This window comes from Bufo bufo, chromosome 1 (genome assembly GCF_905171765.1).
Source record: "Bufo bufo chromosome 1, aBufBuf1.1, whole genome shotgun sequence".
NCBI classification, from domain to species: domain Eukaryota; kingdom Metazoa; phylum Chordata; class Amphibia; order Anura; family Bufonidae; genus Bufo; species Bufo bufo.
The window spans coordinates 92,807,734-92,829,826 of NC_053389.1; positions in this window are offsets into that span (position 1 = coordinate 92,807,734).

Genomic DNA, 22,093 nt, shown 5'->3' on the forward strand with positions numbered 1-22,093 from the left:
AGACTTCCTTTTGCTGTACAGACTGAATTGGGTCGATTAGCCATTCAGTGGTGAAATTTGTTTGTGATACAGCCTTTTTTGGGAAAATTGATGGGTGATTGTAGACTACCTTTTGTTGTACAGACCGAATTACGTAGATTAGCCATTCAGTGGTGACAATTTTTTAGTGAAACAGCCTTTTTTGGGAAAATTGGTCGGTAGCTGTAACTACGGTCAAGGACAATACATGTCCTTTACGGCCCACTGGGTAAATGTGGTTCTTGCCCATCCTCACCAGCAACTTGTCCAGGTGACGCCGCTTCCACCTCCGCGTTCTTACGCCGTTGGTCCTGCGACAATGTCCACCTCTACCGCCTCATCCTCTACCGTGTCCTCAGCCTCCACTGCAGGGACAATTAAATACTGATGGATTACTGACCAAATGCTGACCGAGTGAAGGTGGATGCTCAACAGATAGGATCAGTTTTTTTGGGACTTATTGTTCTGACGGATCATAGGAAGGGCAAAATAATGTCTGCTTTTAAGGCTACACGCACACGACCGTTGTATGTTTTGCGGTCCGCACGGTAATTTGCACGGTAATTTGCGGAACGGCACGGACAGCCTTTAATATAACTGCTTATTCTTGTCCACACAGCGTGGACAGGAATAAGACAGGTTATATTTTTTTTGCAGACCACAGAATGGAGCAACAGATGAGGACAGCACACAGAGTTTTGCGGCCCCATTGAAGTGAATGGGTCCGCATCCGAGCCGCCAAAACTGTGGCTCGGATGCGGACCAAAACAACGGCCGTGTGCATGAGGCCTAAGACAGTGATACTTCACAAAATATGCTCCTAGAGAGGGAGGAGTTTAGTGAGTGTGAGGCAGTCTAGCCTTCCCCTTCTTGGGGACAGGTTGGTTAGAGTCTAGCTAACCCCCTGTAAGGGGAAGCAGCAGGCCCTCGTCCCTCCTGGATGAGTCCTGTCAAGGCTAGCCAGAGTACCTTCTGCTCTGCTGGGCCAAGGAAAAAGAAGCAAAAGCTTCAGAAGCCAGGAAGAGAGATTCCTGGACAAAGAGAAAGATACAGATCAAGAGAAAGACAGAGTCAGACTACAATAAGAGAAGTTGCAGCAGAAAGCAAGAGAAAAAGTTCCTACTTAATTTAGTCAGCATAGCAGAGCTGAAGAGTTCAGATGTTACAGAGCCGAACGTGTTTGCCAAAACTTGTGCCAAAAGCTGCTGGTAACCAAGATAAAGTTTGGAAGATTATTCTTTGATGAAACTTTATGCCAAGTAAAGCTGTTTTCAATGTTAATACAAGTCTAGACTCAAGTTACTGTATTTCACCCTCATCCCTACCACCTAACCATTTCAGTTGCACCGCTGCGGACGACTATGCCTTGGGTTCCGGATATCCAGGTAGGAGCACCGTGACAAAAGACACATCTAAAGGAACACTATAGGCAACCCTTACACAACTCTGGCATTCCTACCCCTGGGTTCCACCATCATCTTCCACATAGGGGGACCTAGCCCCTCGTTGCTGAAATGCAACTGGCATCACAACAAAAACTTTTAACCCTTAGAATAACTTCAAGGGACCCTCTGGCTGACGTCCCACCCGTGAAGCACTGCACATGTAACAAAAGACCTATAAATGGTTGGTGCCACTGAGCCTCAAGCCAAGTTTGGTGATGTGAAATAATGAACAAAATCTTGTAGCAGCTCTGGGTCTAGCCATTTTGATGCACATCCCTTGCCTGGCACATGTACTGAATTTTGTGGTGCAAAAATTACCCCAATATGTCAGAGCTGCTGCAGAAATTGACGTACCCACAAGGTGGAACTTCACCTTGCACATGCTTGAGAGACTGTGCGAGCAGCCGAAGGTGGTAGTGGAGTTTCAGCTGCAGCACACACGGGTGAGTCGCTCTGCAGAACAGCACCACTTCACCACTGAGTGAGCATCCATGCGGGACATGTGTGCCGTGTTGCGCTGTTTTGAGTATTCCACCCACATGGCCAGTGCCGATGACGCAGTCTTCAGTGTTACTATCCCACTTCTATGTCTCCTTGAAAAAACGCTTCGGGCGATTATGAAAGAGGATGTGGCACAGGAGGAAGAGGAGAAGAAAAAGGGATCATTTCCATGGTTATTAGGCCAGTCATTCACAAGTGGCTTGAAGGGTGAGATCCTGCACCAACAGAAGCCAGGTACACAACTGTCCAGCCAGGTCACAGTTCTGGAGGATGAGGAAGAAGATGATGATGATGAGGAGGAACCAAGTTCACAGCAGGGTGGCACCCAAAGCAGCTCATGGGCATCACTGGAGCGTACCTGGGGGGGATACAGAGGACACAGATGATACACCTCCCACAGAGGACAGCTTGTCGTTGCCTCTGGGCAGCCTGACACACACAAGCGACTACATGCTGCAGTGCCTGCACAATGACCACGAGTTGCCCGCATTCTAACCAGTGCTGATTACTGGGTGGCCACCCTGCTGGATCCCTGCCACAAGGACAATGTGCCATCCTTAATTCCGTCACTGGAGCGTGATCATAAGATGCACGAGTACAAGAAAACACTGGTAGACCCGCTGTTGATGGCATTCCCACCTGACAGCGGGGGCTCAGTGGAAGCACAAGGCGAAGGCAGAGGAGGAGGAGCAAGTCGCCAACACAGCTGGGGCACCGCCAGCACCTCAGAAGAGAGGGTTAGCATGGCCGAAATGTGTAAAAGCTTTGACAGCATGCCACAACAACCAGCACCACCAGCGGATACGGAACGTCTTAGGCTACTTTCACTCTCGCGTTTTATGCGGATCAGTCATGGAAGGATCCGTTCAGATAATACAGCTATCTGCATCCATTCAGAACAGATGTTTGTATTATCTTTAACATAGCCAAGACGGATCCGTCTTGAACACCATTGAAAGTCAATGGAGGACGGATCCTTTTTCTATTGTGCCAGATTGTGCTGCAAGCAGCGTTTTGGTGTCCGTCTCCAAAGTGGCCATTCTGAGATTGTTTTCTCGTCACATATTGTACTTCATGACAGTGGTAAAATGGAGTAAAAAAAAATAAAAATTATAAAAAGAATTCCAAATTTACCAACATTTTTAAAAAATTTGCAAATTTGCAAATTTCTATTTCTCTACTTTTATAATAGATAGTAATACCTCCAAAAATAGTTATTACTTTACATTCCCCATATGTCTACTTCATGTTTGGATCATCTTGTGAATGCCATCTTATTTTTTGGGGATGTTACAAGGCTTAGAAATTTAGAAGCAAATCTTGAAATTTTTCTGAAAATTTCTAAAACACACTTTTTCAGGACCAGTTCAGGTCTGAAGTCACTTTGTGAGGCTTGCATAATAGAAACCACCCAAAAATTACTCCATTTAGGAAAATACACACATCAAGGTATTCAAAAATGATTTTACAAACTTTGTTAACCCTTTAGGTGTTCCACAAGAACTAATGGAAAATAGAGATAAAATTTCTAAATTTCACTTTTTTGGCAGATTTTCCATTTGAATCCATTTTTTCCAGTTACAAAGCAAGGGTTAACAGCCAAACAAAACTCAATATTTACAGAAACACCCCATATGTGGTCGTAAACTGCTGTACGGGCACACGGCAGGGCGCAGAAGGAAAGGAACGCCATACGGTTTTTGGAAGGCAGATTTTGCTGGACTGTTTTTTTTTACACCATGTCCCATTTGAAGCCCCCCTGATGCACCCCTAGTGTAGAAACTCCAAAAAAAGTGACACCATTTTGGAAACTACGGGACAAGGTGGCAGTTTTGTTGGTACTATTTTAGGCTACATATGATTTTTGGTTGCTCTACATTACACTTTTTATGAGGCAAGGTAACAAGAAATAGCTATTTTGGCACCGTTTTTATTTTTTGCTATTTACAACATTCATCTGACAGGTTAGATTATGTGTTATTTCTATAGAGCAGGTTGTCACGGACGCGACAATACCAAACATGACTACTTTTTTTGGTTGTTTGTTTTATTTTTACATAACAAAGCATTTTTGAAAAAATAAAAAGATTTTTTAGTGTCTTCACATTCTAAAAAGCCGTAGTTTTATTTATTTTTTGTGTGACTGTCTTGTGTAGGGGCTCATTTTTTTTCGGGATTAGATGAAGGTTCGATTGGTACTATTTTGTGGTGCGTATGACTTTTTGATCGCTTGCTATTACACTTTTTGTGATGTAAGGTGACAAAAAATGGCTTTATTTACTTTTTTTTTTTTACAGTGTTCACCTGACGGGTTAGGTCATGTGATATTTTTATAGAACAGGTGCTTACGGATGCAGCAATACCTAATATGTCTACATTTCTTTTTATTTATGTAAGTTTTACACAATGATTTCATTTTTGAAACAAAGAAATCATGTTTTAGTGTCTCCATAGTCTGAAAGCCATAGTTTTTTCAGTTTTTAGGCGATTATCTTAGGTAGGGTATGATTTTTGCAGGATGAGATGACTGTTTGATTGGCACTATTTTGGGGTGCGTATGACTTTTTGATTGCTTGCTATTACACTTTTTGTGATGTAAGGTGACAAAAAATGGCTTTTTTTACACCGTTTTTATTTATGGCGCCATCCGTTTTTATTGATGGCGCCATCCTGGTTTAGGTACATTGAGCTCTGTAGGTAAGTATCTCCCTTGGTTTCTGGTTATTATCTTTTTGCCGTCAGCAGTCTATATATTTCTTGTCCCTGTTTTATGGGCAGTACATCTTGACGTAATATACAGTAGGTAAACCCGATTTTGTGTCAATCTCGCTCTCTTTCTCGGCGAGATTGAGCACCTACGAGCCCCATCGCGGGAGCCAGCGCCGAGCTGGCTTGCCGCGATGGAGACAGAGCCGTCATAGAAGCGACGGGAGATCCGACTTGGATTCCCGCCAATTCTACACGTGTGCGGCGTTTGTTATGAATCCTGAGGGGGAAGTCCCTGCCGGATTTTAAATAAAAATCCGGCATGGGTCCCCACCTCAGGAGCATACCGGGCCCTTAGGTCTGTTATGGGTTGTAAGGAGAGCCCCCCCTACGCCGAAAAAAACGGCGTAGGGGGTCCCCCTACAATCCATACCAGACCCGTATCCAAAGCACGCTACCCGGCCAGCCAGGAAGGGAGTGGGGACGAGCGAGCGCCCCCCCCTCCTGAGCCGTACCAGGCTGCATGCCCTCAACATGGGGGGGTTGGGTGCTCTGGGGCAGGGGGCGCACTGCGGCCCCCCCACCTCAGAGCACCCTGTCCCCATGTTGATGAGGACAGGGCCCCTTCCCGACAACCCTGGCCGTTGGTTGTCGGGGTATGCGGGTGGGAGGCTTATCGGAATCTGGGAGCCCCCTTTAATAAGGGGGCCCCCAGATACCGGCCCCCCACCCTAAGTGAATGAGTATGGGGTACATCGTACCCCTACCCATTCACCTGCAAGAAAAGTGGTAAAAACACAAATAAACCACACAGTGTATTAAAATATTTTATTTTTCTGCTCCGGAGGCCGCCCCCTGTCTTCTTTATTAGCTCTTTTACCAGGGGGGGCTCTTCTTCTTCCGCTATCCCGACGGGTCTTCTCCGCTATCCGGGGGGTCTTCTCAACTCTCCGGGGTTCTCCTTCTGTCTTCGCCGCTCTCCGTTGTTGACTCGGCGCACCCCGGTTCTTCGTCTCGCGAGATCTCGGATTTTAAATAAAAATTTAGCGAGACGAAGAACCGGGGTTCTCCTTCTGTCTTCGCCGCTCTCCGTTGTTGACTCGGCGCACCCCGGTTCTTCGTCTCGCGAGATCTCGGATTTTAAATAAAAATTTAGCGAGACGAAGAACCGGGGTTCTCCTTCTGTCTTCGCCGCTCTCCGTTGTTGACTCGGCGCACCCCGGTTCTTCGTCTCGCTAAATTTTTATTTAAAATCCGAGATCTCGCGAGACGAAGAACCGGGGTGCGCCGAGTCAACAACGGAGAGCGGCGAAGACAGAAGGAGAACCCCGGAGAGTTGAGAAGACCCCCCGGATAGCGGAGAAGACCCGTCGGGATAGCGGAAGAAGAAGAGCCCCCCCTGGTAAAAGAGCTAATAAAGAAGACAGGGGGCGGCCTCCGGAGCAGAAAAATAAAATATTTTAATACACTGTGTGGTTTATTTGTGTTTTTACCACTTTTCTTGCAGGTGAATGGGTAGGGGTACGATGTACCCCATACTCATTCACTTAGGGTGGGGGGCCGGTATCTGGGGGCCCCCTTATTAAAGGGGGCTCCCAGATTCCGATAAGCCTCCCGCCCGCATACCCCGACAACCAACGGCCAGGGTTGTCGGGAAGGGGCCCTGTCCTCATCAACATGGGGACAGGGTGCTCTGAGGTGGGGGGGCCGCAGTGCGCCCCCTGCCCCAGAGCACCCAACCCCCCCATGTTGAGGGCATGCAGCCTGGTACGGCTCAGGAGGGGGGGGGCGCTCGCTCGTCCCCACTCCCTTCCTGGCTGGCCGGGTAGCGTGCTTTGGATACGGGTCTGGTATGGATTGTAGGGGGACCCCCTACGCCGTTTTTTTCGGCGTAGGGGGGGCTCTCCTTACAACCCATAACAGACCTAAGGGCCCAGTATGCTCCTGAGGTGGGGACCCATGCCGGATTTTTATTTAAAATCCGGCGGGGACTTCCCCCTCAGGATTCATAACAAACGCCGCACACGTGTAGAATTGGCGGGAATCCAAGTCGGATCTCCCGTCGCTTCTATGACGCGCTTGCTGGGATGTGCTGTCACTATTCCAGTGAGTGCGAGATCTCGGCACCATGTCGCCGAGTATCAGCGCGACGCTGTCGTGCTAAAAGCACAATATCACAAACACCTACTGTATGAGACTCAGCCACACGGATTTATGTTTACAAATTGCTGTTTTTTTAATATAATATGTAGCTAGTGTCCCACTGGGATGGTGATTTTCTTTGCTGCTACCTTTTTTAATTACGTCTTTTATGTATGTACAATTGTAATTCAATAAAGTATATTTTTGTATTGGTACCCATGAGCTTCAATTTTTGTAGGTTCTGTGTTTTGTTGTAGGAGCTGGTACTCTTATATTTTTTTAATTTGCCGCAATATGTTTTTCATATTCAAACTGTAGTTTTGCCATGTGGCCCAGCGTCTTGCGTTTATATTAACCTATATTGCTATATATTAGTTTTTTTAGAATATTCGCTATATTGGTATATATAATTATTTTTTAGAATATTACGAATATTCTAAAAAACGAATATATAGTAATATAGCGCCGGACACTGATCCCTCCCTTCTTTTAGCTTGTGGGCGAATATATAGAATATACTATATTCTACATATTTGCCCACAAGCTAAAAGAATGGAGGGAACAGTGACTGCCTGCGTACTGTTTATTAAAAAAAAAAAGGAATATTTGTCATTATGAATACATAGCACTATATTCATTGAATATAGTGCTATATATTCGTAATGATAAATATAACTTTTTTTTTTTACACAGTACACATTACAATGATGTGTACTGTGTAAAAAATAAAAAAAATAAAAAAAATATATGAATTTCTATTTCAAGTAAACCAAAATGAAGCACAGCTGCATTAGTTATGTGGGGACATTTTACCGGCAATTCTATGTAACTCCAGAGCACATGATGCCTTCAGAACAGACTCCAAACTCTGCTCTGCAGAATGACCTTGTAGGTGCTCCACTTTGCCTGTCAGCATTTTTCTGGTGAAATCTGCCCTCGGCTGTGTGACCCTACCCCCTCCCCGGGTGTAGACAAGCCTCTTATATAAAGGCTTCTTCTGCAACATGACCTGCGATCGATGATCCAGGCTGCGCACTGGAGGCAGCTGCCTAAGACCCCGCCAGCAGCCGGGGACCACGGATGAGTCTTCACCAATGGGAAGGTGAACTAATCCTGGCAGCTGAGCAGGGGACACTTCCACACCCTGGCCGAGGCAAGCTGGCTCATCACTGCCTTCTGTGCTCAGACGTGCACAGGACAGATGGGTCCTGCCGTTGGCCGAAGCATAGCATTTGTGCGGCGCTGATCGACTATGGGTGGGGAGAGCGGCGGTATCCATTTCTCCTCACAGACAAAAGGAGAATAAGAGAGCCGCTGCAAAACGCCGCCACTCCTCCTGCCCTCTGGCCTGGAGGAATCAACACACGGTGAGGCTGTCTGCCCTACCGTAGAGTTCTGCCACAAACTCGATGTGCCCGATATGGAAACTGATAGCAGACCGATGCAGGGGGCGTGTCTAGCTAATTTAGTACAAATTTTTAGTGTGGTTTCAAAAAGTAAAAAATATGTAAAAAAAAAATTCACAATGTTAAATAGTGCTTTTAGTTTATATATGGTTTTGCCCTGGACTGATGGGGGCCCATTTCTGGGAACACATTCCCGCTGCACAGTGCACTTAGAACCTGCTGCTGCCTGTCCTGCTGAGTTATGCCGAGCTATGTGTAGGCCTTATACTCGACCGTTACCATCTACCTGCTGCTGATGCTGCTGTCTGTCCTGACCCTGATGACTTATGTGTGGGATTTATACTTCACCATTACAAATACCTGCTGCTGTATGTCCCGACACTGCTGAGTTATGTGTGGGGCGTATATGAGAGTGTTACCATGTACCTACTGCTGTCTGTCCTAATCCAGATGAGTTTGACCCTGGACTAAAGAGGCCTTACAACTAAGTTATCAGTTAAATGTACACCATAACATAACATTATAAAACAATGAAAGCACGCGTTATAACACATCAAAAATTATTTATTAACAAAATAAATTAAAAAAAGGACTCTAGGGCAACTTTTTCAGTTTGCCAAGTAGCTCCCCCATTTTCTGCATCCCTTGAAGCTGCATTTTATTAATGTGCTTCACCTTCTTGTTGACCCGCATTAGCAGCTTATTAACATCCTGCATGGCGATTAGGTGGTCACGCTGCATCTAGGCCATGCACTTGATGCATTTCTTGAGTACTGTTTGTAAGAAAAAAATAATAATATTGCAATTCAGGTTACAAGACAATTAGTGCATTGTGTGGAGTATGTGTTTAAACACTGCTGATTTACATCTAAATTCAGTAGTTATAGATTATTAATGTTAATTATAGTGTTGTTTGCTTAGTGATAGTTTGGATAGAGCAGGCATGCTCAACCTGCGGCCCTCCAGCTGATGCAAAACTACAACTCCCAGTCTGCCTGAACAGCCTCCAGCTATCAGCTTACAGCAAGGCATTGTGGGAGTTGTAGTTTTATAACTGCTGGAGGGCCGCAGGTTGAGCATGCCTGGGATAGAGTATAATGTTATTTATTTGGTTAGTTATTAGTTTTTAGGTAGTTTACAGAGTTAGGGTGCAGTTTTGTTGTTTTCTAGTACTGTAGTTTATATTGTCCCCTCATTGTTGTCATTATTAAACAATTCACGACCGGCCCATAATAGTAGGCCGCAGCAGGAGGTGACTTGATGCACAGGGACGTACTATTAAGGACCAACAAACACCCGGCCCCAAGGCATAATCGCTTGGTAACCGGGGTGCAAAGGCTGCTCAGCTGGAGGTGGGTGAAGGGAATCCCGTGGCTGGAAGGGTCCGGACTGCTCTGCCTCTACCTCCACCATTTTGCCCACATCAGGTGGGGGAGGGGCCGCAACATTATCGGAGGGTCCGGGCTACTCTCCCTCCAGCTGCTCCTCCGACTCCTCCTCATCCGTGGAGACCTCCACTACGTTTAAATCCTTTTTGGATCTTCAGTGGCTGATCGATAGAACGGGAACCCCTGTAATCACACAATGTTAAGAATTTAGACAAACAACTCAGAAATCATAACAAAAGTAAAGATCCAGAAATTCCTATATGAAGGGATCTGCATGGGATTATGATTATCCTCATGGTGTATTTGCCTCATTTTGGTGTTAAATAACATGCCAAAACCAGTTTTACAGATGGGCAAAACTAGCCTAAGGGCTCTTTCACACTTGCGTTCTTTTCTTCCGGCATAGAGTTCCGTCGTTGGGGCTCTATGCCGGAAGAATCCTGATCAGTTTTATCCTAATGCATCCTGAATGGAGAGAAATCCGTTCAGGATGCATCAGGATGTCTTCAGTTCCGGACCGGAACGTTTTTTGGCCGGATAAAATACCGCAGCATGCTGTGCTTTTTGCTCCGGCCAAAAATCCTGAACACTTGCCGCAAGGCCGGATCCGGAATTAATGCCCATTGAAAGACATTAATCCGGATCCGGCCTTAAGCTAAACGTCGTTTCGGCGCATTGCCGGATCCGACGTTTAGCTTTTTCTGAATGGTTACCATGGCTGCCAAGACGCTAAAGTCCTGGCAGCCATGGTAAAGTGTAGTGGGGAGCGGGGGAGCAGTATACTTACCGTCCGTGCGGCTCCCCGGGCGCTCCAGAGTGACGTCAGGGCGCCCCACGCTCATGGATGACGTGTCGCATGGATCACGTCATCCATGCGCATGGGGCGCCCTGACGTCATTCTGGAGCGCCCCGGGAGCCGCACGGACTGTAAGTATACTGCTCCCCCGCTCCCCACTACTACTATGGCAGCCAGGACTTTAATAGCGTCCTGGCTGCCATAGTAACACTGAACGCATTTTGAAGACGGATCCGTCTTCAAATGCTTTCAGTTCACTTGCGTTTTTCCGGATCCGGCGTGTAATTCCTGCAAATGGAGTACACGCCGGATCCGGACAACGCAAGTGTGCAACCAGCCTAAGTTACAAGGTAGAATAAGGTAACAGGGGATTTGTTAGCAAGATGTCCTATAGGGAATTGTGTCTGGGTTAATGACATTTAGAGAAACCAAGCAACAGTTCGGAAATTAGATAAGGGGTTATTGGATGGTGTTATGTTGGGTATACATACACCCTGTTGATTAAGTTGTCATGGTCACCTAATTTTTTATAATGCTTTTTGTTTCAATATAGCGCGGAGTTATGAAATTTGAGTTAAGAGGTTGTGTGTAGGGATGAGCGAACCCGAACATTTTCGTAAAAGTCCGGGTTCGGGTTCGGTGTTCGGCGCTTTCTTGGCGCTTTTTGAAAGGTTGCAAAGCAGACAATCAACAAGCGTCATACTACTTGCCCCAAGAGGCCATCACAGCCATGCCTACTATTGGCATGGCTGTGATTGGCCAGTGCAGCATGTGACCCAGCCTCTATTTAAACTGGAGTCACGTAGCGCCGCACATCACTCAGCTCTGATCAGTGTAGGGATAGGATGCAGCTGCTGCTGTTAGGGCGAGATTAGGCAGTGATTTAGTCTTCAAAAACAATTACTGAAGTGATCGATGTACAGCTGTGTATCATTCAACCTCTGCTATTTAATTGCTCACTGTTTTAAGGCTGCCCAGAGCGTTTTTCTGTCACTTTTTTCTGGGGTGATCGGCGGCCATTTTGTGTCTTGTGGGGCGCCAGCACAAGCTGCCACCAAGTCCATTTAACCATCAATAGTGTGTTGTTTTTTTTGCTATATCCTACATCAGGGGCTTGGCTGTGCTTGCTATTTTATTGAGGGGTGAAATACAATTTCCAAAATAGCAGTACCCTAAATCTGGTGTTTCAGCTGTGGCTAGCCAATTGTAATACTGTCTGCTGTCTGGCAAAGGATTTATATTTTTTCTGGATTGAAATAAAATTCCCAAATTAGCAATTCCATAAATCAGTGGTTTCTGCTGTAGCAGGCCAAGTTTAAATCTATGCATAAAAGGGTATATTACATTGAAGGTGCTGATAGGATCATTCTGAATAAGGGAACAGACTTGAAAAGATGTATAATTAAAGATAGACTACACGTACCAAGCTTAATTTAAGAAAAAGTAGAATTAAACGTGCTTAGCTAAAAACGATACCTTTATTATTCAACTGGGTAATAGAGCAAAAATAGTTTGCTCCAAGTGATATCCTAAATATGATAGATACTATGAAACAAGAACTCCTATAGAAAAAAGGATAAATTCTTAGGTGGGGTCAATAAAGTACTGACTAGGTAAGATGGGGGTTAATGGACGTAGGGAATACCAGAAAAACTGAGAAATATAAATTAAATTCAAGATGATACTTAGCTCCTATACTGTATATGTAACCTGTTAGGTTCTATTCAAAGATGAAACAGACCTCTGTCATAGAGATACACCTGTGGATAGAGACAAACGAAGCAGGTATAATTGACATATATAGGAGCTAAGTATCATCTTGAATTTAATTTATATTTCTCTGTTTTTCTGTTATTCCCTACGTCCATTAACCTTACATCACCTCCTGATGAGCTGCTACCTGCAGCTGAAACGTGTTGGGTTTGTCTTATTGTTTATTCATATTCCCATCTGTATGTGTGTTTTTTGATTTCCCCTGGATTTATTTATTTCCAATCCAGGTTCGTCAGTAGGGTTTTTTAGGGCAATAGAGAGACTTAGGTACGGGGGCAGGGTGTCTCCACCATCAGGGGACATCCCTGTGCACAGGATTTTAGATCTTGAGGGTCATCTAGGGAAAGTTTCTTTCCCATCCGTTCACCCACTACCCCCATCTTTACCTAGTCAGTACTTTATTGACCCCACCTTAGAATTTATCCTTTTTTCTATAGGAGTTCTTGTTTCATAGTATCTATCATATTTAGGATATCACTTGGAGCAAACTATTTTTGCTCTATTACCCAGTTGAATAATAAAGGTATCGTTTTTAGCTAAGCACGTTTAATTCTACTTAGATCATTCTCAATAACTTCAAACGCTACCGTGCATCTCCAAGTCTAATTCTGTCCGTAAACGTATACCTGTCATCCAGCGCCTAAATACTAGGCCTACAATTTATATTCAGCTAAATCTGTGGTTACTGCTGTGGCTGGTCAATTTATTTAGTGTCCGTCAAAGCACAGTTTTTGTTCTGGGCTGAAATACAATTCCCAACTTAGCAATTCCCTAAATCAGTGGTTTCTGCTGTATCAGGCCAATTTTAAATCTATCCATAAAAGGGTATATTAGATTGAAGGTGCGGATAGGGTCATTCTCAATAACTTCAAACGCTACCGTGCATCTCCAAGTCTAATTTTGTCCGTAAACGTATACCTGTCATCCACCGCCTAAATACTAGGCCTACAATTAATATTCAGCTAAATCTGTGGTTACTGCTGTGCCTGTATTAGTGTAATACGGTACCAAAGTAGATAGCCAGATAGTGTTAGGTACCTGTAAAAAAAGGCCTGAATTTGAATTCAATATATTGGGCCAAACAGTAACAATGATGTAAACATCTAGTAAGGGACGCGGACATGGTCGTGGTGGTGTTAGTGGACCCTCTGGTGCTGGGAGAGGACGTAGCCGTTCTGCCACAGCCACACGTCCTAGTGTACCAACTACCTCAGGTCCCAGTAGACGCCAGAATTTACAGCGATATGTGGTGGGGCCCAATGCTGTTCTAAGGATGGTAAGGCCTGAGCAGGTACAGGCATTAGTCAATTGGGTGGCTGACAGTGGATCCAGCACGTTCACATTATCTCGACCCAGTCTTCTGCAGAAAGCGCACAGATGGCGCCTGAAAACCAAGCCCATCAGTCTGTCACATCACCCCCATGCATATCAGGGAAACTGTCTGAGCCTCAACTTATGCAGCAGTCTCTTATGCTGTTTGAAGACTCTGCTGGCAGGGTTTCCCAAGGGCATCCACCTAGCCCTTCCCCAGCGGTGGAAGAGATAGAATGCACTAACGCACAACCACTTATGTTTCCTGATGATGAGGACATGGGAATACCACCTCAGCACGTCTCTGATGATGACGAAACAAAGGTGCCAATTGCTGCGTCTTTCTGCAGTGTGCAGACTGAACAGGAGGTCAGGGAGGAAGACGATGCAGGGAAAGTCGTGCCACTGACTTTCAGAGTTCGGAGGAAGAGGCAGTGGTGAGACCGAGCCAACAGCGTAGCAAAAGAGGGAGAAGTGGGCAAAAGCAGAACACCCGCCGCCAAGAGAGTCCGCATGCTACTGGCCACCTCCATCTGGGACAGAGCACCCCAAAGGCAGCTTCAAGAAGTTCCCTGGCGTGGCAGTTCTTCAAACAATGTGCTGACGACAAGACCCGAGTGGTTTGCACGCTGTGCCATCAGAGCCTGAAGCGAGGCATTAACGTTCTGAACCTTAGCACAACCTGCATAACCAGGCACCTGCATGCAAAGCATGAACTGCAGTGGAGTAAACACCTTAAAAACAAGGAAGTCACTCAGGCTCCCCCTGCTACCTCTTCTGCTGCTGCCTCGGCCTCTTCCTATGCCTCTGGAGGAACGTTGGCACCTGCCGCCCAGCAAACAGAGGATGTACCACCAACACCACCACCTCCGTCACCAAGCATCTCAACCACGTCATACGGCAGCGTTCAGCTCTCCATCTCACAAACATTTGAGAGAAAGCGTAAATTCCCACCTAGCCACCCTCGATCCCTGGCCCTGAATGCCAGCATATCTAAACTACTGGCCTATGAAATGCTGTCATTCAGGCTGGTGGACACAGACAGCTTCAAACAGCTCATGTCGCTTGCTGTTCCACAGTATGTTGTTCCCAGCCGCCAGTACTTCTCCAAGAGAGCTGTGCCTTCCTTGCACAACCAAGTATCCGATAAAATCAAGTGTGCACTGCGGAACGCCATCTGTGGCAAGGTCCACCTAACTACAGATACGTGGACCAGTAAGCACGGCCAGGGTTGCTATATCTCCCTAACTGCACACTGGGTAAATGTAGTGGCGGCTAAGCCCCAGGCGGAGAGCTGTTTGGCGCACGTCCTTCCGCCGCCAAGGATCGCAGGGCAACACGCAACTAGCCGGTTTGACGCACATCCCTTGCCTGGCGCATGTGCTGAATTTGGTGGTGCAGAAGTTCATTCACAACTACCCCGACATGTCAGAGCTGCTGCATAAAGTGCGGTCCGTCTGTTCGCGCTTCCGGCATTCACATCCTGCCGCTGCTCGCCTGTCTGCGCTACAGCGGAACTTTGGCCTTCCCGCTCACCGCCTCATATGCGACGTGCCCACCAGGTGGAACTCCACCTTGCACATGCTGGATAGACTGTGCGAGCAGCAGCAGGCCATAGTGGAGTTTCAGCTGCAGCACGCACTGCAGAACAGCACCACTTCACCACCAATGACTGGGCCTCCATGCGAGACCTGTGTGCCCTGTTGCACTGTTTCGAGTACTCCACCAACATGGCCAGTGGCGATGACACCGTTATCAGCGTTACAATACCACTTCTATGTCTCCTTGAGAAAACACTTAGGGCGATGATGAAGAAGAGAAGGCCCAGGAGGAGGAGGAGGAAGAGAGGTCATTTTTAGCACTTTCAGGCCAGTCTCTTAGAAGTGACTCAGAGGGAGGTTTTTTGCAACAGCAGAGGCCAGGTAAAAATGTGGCCAGCCAGGGCCCACTACTGGAGGATGAGGAGGATGAGGATGAGGAGGAGGTGGAGGAGGATGAGGATGAAGCATGTTCACAGCGGGGTGGCACCCAACACAGCTCGGGCCCATCACTGGTGCGTGGCTGGGGGGAAACACAGGACGATGACGATACGCCTCCCACAAAGGACAGCTTGTCCTTACCTCTGGGCAGCCTGGCACACATGAGCGACTACATGCTGCAGTGCCTGCGCAACGACAGCAGAGTTGCCCACATTTTTTTTAATTTTTTTTTTATTTATTTTTTTACTTTTCATAACATTTATTATTTCTGAAGCCAGAAAATCTAGCAATATCATTTTCTGACTTTAGAACAGGTTTTTTTTTTTAAATGCTTTATTTTCAAATTAAGAAAATACAATGTGAACAACACCAACAGTGGTGTAATACGGTACCGAGCACATACAAAGCATTAATAATTTAGACTGTGCAGGATTGGACGGAAAACTGTTACATTTCAGAATGCAGAAAACACAGCCTAATTATTCAATATATCTCGAGCAATACATAGCAAAAAAGGAGGTTCTGGATTCCATATGAATGGACACTTCGGATCTTTATGAGGGGGGTAGGTTATGATGTAGATCCCAAGACCTGGGATTTCGTAGGGTCAAGTCTGGAGGTTAGAGGGGAAATTTAGTGTGACCTAGTGAGTTTAGGTTCTCTCATCTAAACTGAGTTTATAGCGGAGGAGGGGAATCTGTATTTTGTCCATAGGGCCCATCTTTTCATAAATATCAAGTGCGTTCTTGACTCCCAAGAGGCTAGTTCTTCAAATCGATGGATTTGGTCAACCTTGAGCCTCCACTGTTCCATTGTGGGAACAGTTGTTTGCAGCCAATATTTGGGTATCAACAAGCGGGCCGCTAGCAAGAGCTGCTTAAAAAGGTAAGAAGGAGCCAAGGAGGCCTTATTGTCAAAAAGAGTAAGTAGAGCCCCATATGGAGAAACGGTCATGTCGGAGGAGCAAATTTGGTTGCATAATTGAAAGATCTCTTTCCACCATTTGTTAATGGGGGGGCACGCCCACCATATGTGGAGGAAAGTGCCTGGTTCATTTTAACATCTCCAGCATTTATTAGAGGAAGGTCTGGTGAAACGTGCTGACTTAACCACCTCAGCCCCCAGTGCTTAAACACCCTGAAAGACCAGGCCACTTTTTACACTTCTGACCTACACTACTTTCACCGTTTATTGCTCGGTCATGCAACTTACCACCCAAATGAATTTTACCTCCTTTTCTTCTCACTAATAGAGCTTTCATTTGGTGGTATTTCATTGCTGCTGACATTTTTACTTTTTTTGTTATTAATCGAAATTTAACGATTTTTTTGCAAAAAAATGACATTTTTCACTTTCAGTTGTAAAATTTTGCAAAAAAAACGACATCCATATAGAAATTTTGCTCTAAATGTATAGTTCTACATGTCTTTGATAAAAAAAAAATGTTTGGGTAAAAAAAAAATGGTTTGGGTAAAAGTTATAGCGTTTACAAACTATGGTACAAAAATGTGAATTTCCGCTTTTTGAAGCAGCTCTGACTTTCTGAGCACCTGTCATGTTTCCTGAGGTTCTACAATGCCCAGACAGTACAAACACCCCACAAATGACCCCATTTCTGAAAGTACACACCCTAAGGTATTCGCTGATGGGCATAGTGAGTTCATAGAACTTTTTATTTTTTGTCACAAGTTAGCGGAAAATTATGATTTATTTATTTTTATTTTTTTTTCTTACAAAGTCTCATATTCCACTAACTTGTGACAAAAAATAAAAAGTACTATGAACTCACTATGCCCATCAGCGAATACCTTGGGGTCTCTTCTTTCCAAAATGGGGTCACTTGTGGGGTAGTTATACTGCCCTGGCATTCTAGGGGCCCAAATGTGTGGTAAGGAGTTTGAAATCAAATTCTGTAAAAAATTACCTGTGAAATCCGAAAGGTGCTCTTTGGAATATGGGCCCCTTTGCCCACCTAGGCTGCAAAAAAGTGTCACACATCTGGTATCTCCGTACTCAGGAGAAGGTGGGGAATGTGTTTTGGGGTGTCATTTTATATATACCCATGCTGGGTGAGAGAAATATCTTGGCAAAAGACAACTTTTCCCATTTTTTTATACAAAGTTGTCATTTGACCAAGATATTTATCTCACCCAGCATGGGTATATGTAAAAAGACACCCCAAAACACATTCCTCAACTTCTCCTGAGTACGGGGATACCAGATGTGTGACACTTTTTTGCAGCCTAGGTGGGCAAAGGGGCCCATATTCCAAAGAGCACCTTTCGGATTTCACTCCTCATTTTTTCCTGAATTTGATTTCAAACTCCTTACCACACATTTGGGCCCCTAGAATACCAGGGCAGTATAACTACCCCACAAGTGACCCCATTTTGGAAAGAAGACACCCCAAGGTATTCCGTGAGGGGCATGGCAAGTTCCTAGAATTTTTTATTTTTTGTCACAAGTTAGTGGAAAATGATGATTTTTTTTTTTTTTTTTTTTTCATACAAAGTCTCATATTCCACAAACTTGTGACAAAAAATAAAAACTTCCATGAACTCACTATGCCCATCAGCGAATACCTTGGGGTCTCTTCTTTCCAAAATGGGGTCACTTGTGGGGTAGTTATACTGCCCTGGCATTCTAGGGGCCCAAATGTGTGGTAAGTAGGTAAATGACCTGTGAAATCCGAAAGGTGCTCTTTGGAATGTGGGCCCCTTTGCCCACCTAGGCTGCAAAAAAGTGTCACACATCTGGTATCTCTGTATTCAGGAGAAGTTGAGGAATGTGTTTTGGGGTGTCTTTTTACATATACCCATGCTGGGTGAGATAAATATCTTGGTCAAATGCCAACTTTGTATAAAAAAATGGGAAAAGTTGTCTTTTGCCAAGATATTTCTCTCACCCAGCATGGGTATATGTAAAATGACACCCCAAAACACATTCCCCAACTTCTCCCGATTACGGAGATACCAGATGTGTGACACTTTTTTGCAGCCTAGGTGGGCAAAGGGGCCCATATTCAAAAGAGCACCTTTCTGATTTCACAGGTCATTTTTTACAGAATTTGATTTCAAACTCCTTACCACACATTTGGGCCCCTAGAATGCCAGGGCAGTATAACTACCCCACAAGTGACCCCATTTTGGAAAGAAGAGACCCCAAGGTATTCGCTGATGGGCATAGTGAGTTCATGGAACTTTTTATTTTTTGTCACAAGTTAGTGGAATATGAGACTTTGTATGAAAAAAAAAATAAGCATTTTCCACTAACTTGTGACAAAAAATAAAAAATTCTAGGAACTCGCCATGCCCCTCACGGAATACCTTGGGGTGTCTTCTTTCCAAAATGGGGTCACTTGTGGGGTAGTTATACTGCCCTGGCATTTTCCAGGGGCCCTAATGTGTGGTAAGTAGGTAAATGACCTGTGAAATCCTAAAGGTGCTCTTTGGAATATGGGCCCCTTTGCCCACCTAGGCTGCAAAAAAGTGTCACACATGTGGTATCGCCGTATTCAGGAGAAGTTGGGGAATGTGTTTTGGGGTGTCATTTTACATATACCCATGCTGGGTGAGAGAAATATCTTGGCAAAAGACAACTTTTCCCATTTTTTTATACAAAGTTGGCATTTGACCAAGATATTTCTCTCACCCAGCATGGGTATATGTAAAATGACACCCCAAAACACATTCCCCAACTTCTCCTGAGTACGGCGATACCAGATGTGTGACACTTTTTTGCAGCCTAGATGCGCAAAGGTGCCCAAATTCCTTTTAGGAGGGCATTTTTAGACATTTGGATACCAGACTTCTTCTCACGCTTTGGGGCCCCTAGAATGCCAGGGCAGTATAAATACCCCACATGTGACCCCATTTTGGAAAGAAGACACCCCAAGGTATTCAATGAGGGGCATGGCGAGTTCATAGAATTTTTTTTTTTTTGGCACAAGTTAGCGGAAATTGATATTTTTAATTTTTTTCTCACAAAGTCTCCCTTTCCGCTAACTTGGGACAAAAATTTCAATCTTTCATGGACTCAATATGCCCCTCACGGAATACCTGGGGGTGTCTTCTTTCCGAAATGGGGTCACATGTGGGGTATTTATACTGCCCTGGCATTCTAGGGGCCCTAAAGCGTGAGAAGAAGTCTGGAATATAAATGTCTAAAAATTTTTACGCATTTGGATTCCGTGAGGGGTATGGTGAGTTCATGTGAGATTTTATTTTTTGACACAAGTTAGTGGAATATGAGACTTTGTAAGAAAAAAAAAAAAAAATTCTGCTAACTTGGGCCAAAAAAATATCTGAATGGAGCCTTACAGAGGGGTGATCAATGACAGGGGGGTGATCAATGACAGGGGGGTTGATCAATGACAGGGGGGTTGATCAATGACAGGGGGGTGATCAGGGAGTCTATATGGGGTGATCACCACAGTCATTGATCATGCCCCTGTAAGGCTTCATTCAGACGTCCGGATGCGTTTTGCGGATCCGATCCATCTATCAGTGAATCCGTAAAAATCATGCGGATGTCTGAATGGAGCTTTACAGGGGGGTAATCAATGACAGGGGGTAATCAATGACAGGGGGGTGATCAGGGAGTCTATATGGGGTGATCACCACAGTCATTGATCACGCCCCTGTAAGGCTTCATTTAGACGTCCGGATGCGTTTTGCGGATCCTATCCATCTTTTAGTGCATCCTTAAAAATCATGCGGACATCTGAATGGAGCTTTACAGGGGGGTGATCAGGGAGTCTATATGGGGTGATCACCACAGTCATTGATCATGCCCCTGTAAGGCTTCATTCAGACGTCCGGATGCGTTTTGCGGATCGGATCCATCTATCAGTGCATCCGTAAAAATCATGCGGACATCTGAATGGAGCTTTACAGGGGGGTGATCAGGGAGTCTATATGGGGTGATCACCACAGTCATTGATCACGCCCCTGTAAGGCTTCATTTAGACGTCCGGATGCGTTTTGCGGATCCGATCCATCTATCAGTGCATCCGTAAAAATCATGCGGACATCTGAATGGAGCTTTACAGGGGGGTGATCAGGGAGTCTATATGGGGTGATCACCACAGTCATTGATCATGCCCCTGTAAGGCTTCATTCAGACGTCCGGATGCGTTTTGCGGATCGGATCCATCTATCAGTGCATCCGTAAAAATCATGCGGACATCTGAATGGAGCTTTACAGGGGGGTGATCAGGGAGTCTATATGGGGTGATCACCACAGTCATTGATCATGCCCCTGTAAGGCTTCATTCAGACGTCCGGATGCGTTTTGCGGATCGGATCCATCTATCAGTGCATCCGTAAAAATCATGCGGACATCTGAATGGAGCTTTACAGGGGGGTGATCAGGGAGTCTATATGGGGTGATCACCACAGTCATTGATCACGCCCCTGTAAGGCTTCATTCAGACGTCCGGATGCGTTTTGCGGATCCGATCCATCTATCAGTGGATCCGTAAAAATCATGCGGACGTCTGAATGGAGCTTTACAGGGGGTTGATCAATGACAGGGGGGGTGATCAGGGAGTCTATATGGGGTGATAACCACAGTCATTGATCACGCCCCTGTAAGGCTTCATTCAGACGTCCGGATGCGTTTTGCGGATCCGATCCATCTATCAGTGGATCCGTAAAAATCATGCGGACATCTGAATGGAGCTTTACAGGGGGGTAATCAATGACAGGGGGGTGATCAATGACAGGGGGGTGATCAGGGAGTTTATATGGGGTGATCAGGGGCTAATAAGGGGTTAATAAGTGACGGGGGGGGGGGGTGTAGTGTAGTGTAGTGGTGCTTGGTGGGACTTTACTGAGCTACCTGTGTCCTCTGGTGGTCGATCCAAACAAATGGGACCACCAGAGGACCAGGTAGCAGGTATATTAGACGCTGTTATCAAAACAGCGTCTAATATACCTGTTAGGGGTTAAAAAAAACACATCTCCAGCCTGCCAGCGAACGATCGCCGCTGGCAGGCTGGAGATCAACTCTCTTACCTTCCGTTCCTGTGAGCGCGCGCGCCTGTGTGCGCGCGTTCACAGGAAATCTCGGCCATTGCGAGATGACGCATATATGCGTGACTGTGCGCAGGGCTGCCACCTCCGGAACGCGATCCTGCGTTAGGCGGTCCGGAGGTGGTTAATAGGCGTAATGTACCATTGTGACAATATCTTGTAACCGTTTTCCTGGGCTCTTACACATCTGGATATTTTATGAGGGGCTTCAACTAATAAAGGAAGGGTTTGGAGAGGAATATCCAAGCCCGTCTCCTTCTCCCAATAACGAATGAAAGCCGGTTTGGAAATTAGGGGAGGGGATCTCAGTTTATTATAGATAAGTGAAATTGGTTTTTTTGGGGGATTTGGATTTATTATTAAGGCTTCAAACCAGGTAAGAGGCCGTTGGAGCTCACCTTTTGAATTATTTTTTCGAATGAAAGTTTTAATAAGCGGAATAAGTGTAAGGTCACAGGGTTGAGGCTTGAGTAGAGATTTGATAGTGTCAGACATGGGCATTAAGCCCTGAGGCTCTAGAAGATGTAATATAGGGACTGTTGAGAATCTAATTGAATTGGAGAAGGTGTTGTGAGGTCCAGAAGAGGCGGAAC